The following is a 6,000-nucleotide window of genomic DNA, read 5'->3' as shown; positions in this document are numbered from 1 at the left end:
CCAAAGCTATCCAGCCCGTATATCCAGAGTTCTAAATCTTTTAGGGGATGGGGATGGGGCCAGTGGGGTGAGCAAAGGGATCCACAGATATCAAAGGGAGCGCTTTACAGGTTTTTCTGGAATGTTCTTTCCACTCTTCCTGAGGGAAGGCCATGTAGGACAGAGTACTGAACTTGAAGCCTGGGTCTCTGCCACTACCCGACATCTTTCAATCTTTCAATCTCTCCACATCGCATGTCTCCATTTGCAAAATAAGGAGGTTGTGGGTGCCATACTAATGGCTAAGTATTTAGGGTTGACCATATGTCAGGTCAGGCATTTTCCACTTTCTCTCTCTCCCCTTTTTTAAGTACAACTGACATACAATGTTATGTTAATTTCAGGTACATAACAGATGATGCAATGCTCACGGTAAGTTAGCACCTGTCACCACATAACATTATTACAATATTAACTGACTACATTCCCTATGGTATACTTTTTATTCCACTTCTCTTTTGATTCTCACAACCACCGTGGTAGGCTTTACTAACCCCATTTTACACAAGATATTCAGTTCAGAGTGTTTAAGTAACACATCCGAGGTCACACAGCAAGAGCGGCAAGGCCAGACTGCAATCCAAAGTTGCCTGACCCTAACACCACGCAGTCCCAGTTCCCTAGGGCTTAATCTCCCCCACACTGGGGCCCGGGGTTCCCTTTCCTCAACTGCTGGCTGCCTCCCCCTCCTCCTGCCTAAACTCCCGGGGAACGCGCCCCTTCCACCACCGGGCATGCTCAGTCGCTCTGGAAGGGTTTTCGTTCAGCCTGGGGAAATTTTTCACGCCGCTCCGGCAGCTGGGCCCGCCTCGCCCAGGGCTCCTTCTCTCAGGATTGGTCGAACTCAGCGAGTCGGCGAGGAGGCCCAGATGACCTCCCAACTCCCCCCCGCCTCCCCAAGCGCTCTGGGCGCGCGCGCTCTGAGCGTGCGTGCGTGCGTGTGAGTGAGCACGTGAGGCCCCGGAACGTGCACCGAGGGCGGGGGCAGGAAACGGGAGGCGAGGGGCGGGGCTGCCGTTGCCATGGCAGTGACGTCAGGCGTCGGGGAGCGAACCCGCCCCTTCCCCACGCGCGCGCGCGCGCGCGCACACAGAGACATGCACACGCGCGCGCACCGCCGCTCTCCCTCAGACACACTGGAGGGAAAGGTCAAACTAAAGGCGAGGGAGCGGGGAGGCCGGAGGGAGCCACCGCCGCTGCCGCGCGCCATGACGGACGCGGCCGAGGCTGCTTTCTCTCCGCCGACGCCGTCGAGCCACTGCTCTCACCGCGCCCCCTGCCCCCGCCCCCCGGGCCCCCCTCCCCCCAGCTCTCGCGCGTCCCCGCGCCCCCTCCCCACGGCGCTCTGGGCGCGCGTCGGGCCTGGGGCGCGCGCCGACCGGGAGCGGGAGCGGGCGCGGGAGCGGGCGCGGGCGCGGGTGCGGGAGGGTGGGGGCCGCGGCGGGCGGCCGGCCTCCTCGCGCGACCCCCGGTGCCTTCACCCGGCCCCTCGGCGAGAGCCCGCCAGGTGAGTGCGGCGGCGAGGGGGAGAGGGTGTCAGGAGAGGACAGTGGAGCGCTCAGCCCCCCGCCTGACCCCTTCCGGGGAAGCTGACAGGCGCTCGGGACCCGGCCTCCGGGGGGCGTCGTAGGTCAGTCTCTCGGGGGGCCTTTGGGGGGAGGGCGCCGCTGCCCCTCGGGGTCGGGCCCCTGGCTGGTGGGGGGCTCGGCACCGGAGGAGTCAGCGGCCGGATAGGAGTTGGCAGGGCGACCCGGGCGTGGGGTCAGGCGACGGTAGGCAGGTGGGCCCCTCTCTGGGGCTTGTTAAAGTGCGGGGAGGGGGCGAGGGGCCGGGCAAGGTGCGCGGGGGGGCGGGAAGGGGGGGTTCCGCTGGAAGCTTTCCGGACGCTATCCTCGGGCAGTTGGGAGAAACTCTGCCCTTGGGACGAGGCGCTGTGCTTTTGCCCGGGCCAGCGAAAGTGGCGGATTTTACAGCAAAACTCGGGGAAGCCAGGCAGGACCGGACGGAAGGGAGAGGGACCGGGAGGACCCGCCTGGATGGGGACCAGAGATGAACAAATCCGCCTGTGGGTAGCACTAGGGCATGATGTGTGGACGTTGCCATGCCAATGTTTGGTGTTTGTTGCTTATGGTTATTTTAGGACTAAATGATAAAAAAGTTACTTGGGAGAGAGGGAACTGCTTGCATGGTCTTGAGTTCTTCCCTGGGTATGCAGGAAATGGGTGAATCTTTCACATTACTACCCCCAACTGAATCTATATCCTGTGGGGTTTTAAAATAATAAATACAAAACTTTGAAGCACCGAAACACGGTAATGGTTGTCGGATGAGTTTCAGGTGTCAGGCTTCGTGTTCCGTGGGAGAAAAAGAGTAGTACTTGATATGCTCAGGCAGTCCCCTTTTTGTAATAAGCTTTGGAGCCCATCATAGTGGAGTTTAGTTATAACTGCCAGGGTTAAGTAATCACATTGACCCAGTGCCACCCACCAATCAGGAGCTTCCCTGAGTGTAACTTGGAAAACTGCTCCCAGCCCAGTACTCTGCTGATTGTGAAAAACCAGTGGTTCTGCTGGGTTTTTTCCTCTTTAATTTTCAGCTATTATATTGCACTTACCAAACGTTAAAATGAGTGATCCAGTTTAAACTGCTCTCCACTAAGTCACTTTTAAATTATCAGGCGCTGGCTCTGACATGTCTTGTTTTAATATTTGGAAGTTGCTTGGATATTTCAAACATAATAACTTCAAATTGATAAGGATTTTTTGAGTAAGAAGTCCAGCTTAAGCAGATTATACCAAGTGGGTAATGTGTTTTAAAATTTAAATCTCATCCAAGAAAACCTATGGTTTGTGAAAGGCACAGCATTGTGGCAGCTGAGGAAATGTCTGAAGGAGTCTTCTGGAAGGATAAGAGAACCACCAGGACACCTGGTGAGTTCAGTGTAACTGGCAGGCCCAGCATATGCAAACTTGCTCCTTATGTGAGCATTTCTGACACGTGGGAGCTGCTTCTGTTGACTGTGGATCTTCCGTTATTTGTCATTTTCAAAAAGTTCTATCAGCAGAAAACCCTCACTTCAAAATTGAGTGGTTGTGGCATGTACCCAAGGTACTGAAGAGTTTCAGTACAAGATGTAAAGGAGGATTATTCAGTTTGGGATCTTGTTAATTCTTTCTGTGCACCAATTTTTGTACCTGACTGCTCTGACGCCCTTTTGAGGTCTTGCTCCTATTGGCTATTGCTGACATATGTCTGTAAACAGTCCTGTAATGGGCTACTTGAATGTTACAACCTAAAACATCATTTCCTGTACTATATAAATAATTTTTTTTCATCTGTCCTTCTCTCTTTTTAAAGGGAACTGTAGAATTGGGCAAATCAGCACTTACTCAGCATATGCCCCTCTTGTAGGTCTCATTGACCTTGGTAGCATCATGGAGGTCATGTGTTCATGGAGATAAACTGTTCTTGAACAGTTTCCACCAAGTGATAAAGACATATGGGAAAGAGATTTGAGATATGCATATCTTGATTTTTTAAAATTGTTTTTATTGGGAATTTATTGTGCTCAATGCCAAAAATAAGTCATCGATTTCTTTTTGGAGAATACATACCTTTCTATTTTACATTTAAAAAAATCACTTCTTTTTTCAACTTTTCTAGTATTGCTTGTATAGTCTACCACTGACAACTGGTTTTTTTGGGTGACATTTTTATTTTTTTATTTTATTTTATTTTTTTTTTAAAGATTTTATTTATTTATTCGACAGAAATAGAGACAGCCAGCGAGAGAGGGAACACAAGCAGGGGGAGTGGGGGAGGAAGAAGCAGGCTCATAGCGGAGGAGCCTGATGTGGGGCTCGATCCCAGAACGCCGGGATCACGCCCTGAGCCGAAGGCAGACGCTTAACCGCTGTGCCACCCAGGCGCCCCTGGGTGACATTTTTAAAGCTTGGGAAATAAGGAGAAGGGCAGTAATACTGGAATGAATTTGGCTTGGGAAAGCAGCTGTGCTCTAAGAAATTTGATATTTACAAGTATGAGATTACAAAACAAGTAGTGGTTAGTTATATGAGAATTCTATATTTTACAAAAAGGATTCACTGAAAGGTGCCTTTAAATAATCCTTTTTACATGGTACTTACCAAACGTGACTTGATTTATAAAAAATCATTTGGCATACAGCAATTTAGGAATAGGTTTTTGGCATAATGTAAGATTTATCAGTATGTCCCTTGAATTGTCCCTTTCTCAAAAGTGGGGGCAAAATTAATATTTATGGGCTTCTTAAATTCAAGCTTATGCTGCTTGTATGCTACCTATTAATGTGTTAACTGAATAGAACACTTGTCATCTGATTTGTGCTGTGCCATTCAAGGAGTACATTGAAATCTAATTAAAATGCCAAAATGTTATGGTCAGGTTTGTGTGGAAGTCCATCCAAGGTAGTGTAGTTACCAAGGTATCAAAAGCACCTTGTTGTAAGATACTGTTACTAGGATGGTGGTCCCGTAGCATAGGCCGACAAGTGGTTATACCCAGACTTCAGCAAAATCAAAATAAATAGAGTTGGTCTAAAAGTCCACATGCAGTGAAAACCATTACCTTGAATTTTTCTCTAGGTGCAAATTATTCCTCAAATTAAAGGCTTGATTTTTCTAAGCTGTAATTCTCTTTGGGTCACTTGTGAAAAATTCTATTTTGATAAAAGAAGGACCGTGTACTCTTTAAACTTTTCAGGGAGCTTTTTTTCTTGCTTTTTGTTAGTGCAGTTGGGTTTATTTGGAATCGCAGGAGATATTGAATGAGGTACTTGGAGAGTTTTCATTCTGAAATCATCCTGCTTGGGCCATGTAAAAACAAAAAAGGAATGTGAGTTAATATGAGTATAACTTGCTTATGGGTTAGCTCAAACTTTATGTTGGGATACAGGGTAAAGGAAGGAACTGGGCACAAACTTTATTATGGATAATTAATCAAACTTACTTTGCCTTATACTATTCATGCGTGGTTTCATAAGAGTGACACTTCTCCCCAGTTTTAGAGAAGTCTTATTTTTAGAGGTGGAATTTAAAGAGTAAGAGCTAAGCATACGGGTATGTAAGTGTTCAAAGCATCAAAGTGTTTGAGTGCTTTAATAGTTTTTGTTTTGTGGTTGTACATTAGAGAGAAATCAAGAAATTATTTTCCTGCTGAATATGGGTTGAGAGCCCAACTTTGGGATAATGGGCACAATTTTGTTCCTCTTAGAATAATTGAATATTATAAAAATTAAGGGAACAGCTTGAATGATGTCTTTGATTTCTTAGTACACGCTCCTCATTCCTCTGTTGAACAAGTGAGTAAAAAATGAAGATTGAAGATATGATATTAAAAGAAATTTTTTCAGTTAAAAAAAAATTCCAAGGTATTGTCTCAAAGGATTGCTAATTTTAGAGCATGGTGAGGTTAAAAAAAAGCCTTATTACTTGGATTTATCAGTAATGAGGGCATGTAATTAAAAAATTTTTTAAATACATGCAAAAAAGTAAGTAGACTATTTTGGATTTAAAATATTTGTGCCAAGGGGTGCCTGAGCAGCTCAGTCGGTTGAACGTTCAACTCTTGATTTCGTCTCAAGTCATAATCTTGGGTAGATGGAGCCCTACCGTGCTGGGGGGGGGGGGGGGCTGTTGCTGCTTGAGATTCTCTCTCTCTCTCTCCTTCTGCCCCTCTCCCCTCTCATTCTCTAAAATAATAATTAAAAAAATTTTTTAATTGGAACATAAGGCTGATTTATGTTATCAGTTTCATTATTTAACTCAGTGTCACTTTAAAAATGTCATTCAATTTTTCTGTTCCCAGTTTTCTTTTCTATAAAGTGCAATTAGTAGTACAACATACTTTATGTAAAGTTGGGTTTTTAAGTAATATTTGCTAGACTTCTTAAGCATAAAATATTACCTAATACTGATACATATA

At 46.5% G+C, this 6,000-nt stretch overlaps 1 protein-coding gene across 1 annotated transcript in view; it reads left to right on the top strand.

The window, feature by feature from the left end:
- The first annotated feature begins 1,471 nt into the window (after positions 1 to 1,471).
- The window catches only part of ZFAT (zinc finger and AT-hook domain containing), a 284,368-nt gene continuing 279,839 nt past the window's right edge, over positions 1,472 to 6,000 (top strand). The window contains exon 1 of the mRNA XM_057308065.1: positions 1,472 to 1,546. The gene's annotated coding sequence lies outside the window, so the exon portion shown is untranslated. The remainder of the gene's footprint in view (positions 1,547 to 6,000) is intronic.

This window comes from Ursus arctos, unplaced genomic scaffold, assembly GCF_023065955.2.
Source record: "Ursus arctos isolate Adak ecotype North America unplaced genomic scaffold, UrsArc2.0 scaffold_6, whole genome shotgun sequence".
In the NCBI taxonomy this organism is placed as follows: Eukaryota; Metazoa; Chordata; class Mammalia; order Carnivora; family Ursidae; genus Ursus; species Ursus arctos.
This window is presented reverse-complemented; position numbering and strand designations above follow the sequence as displayed.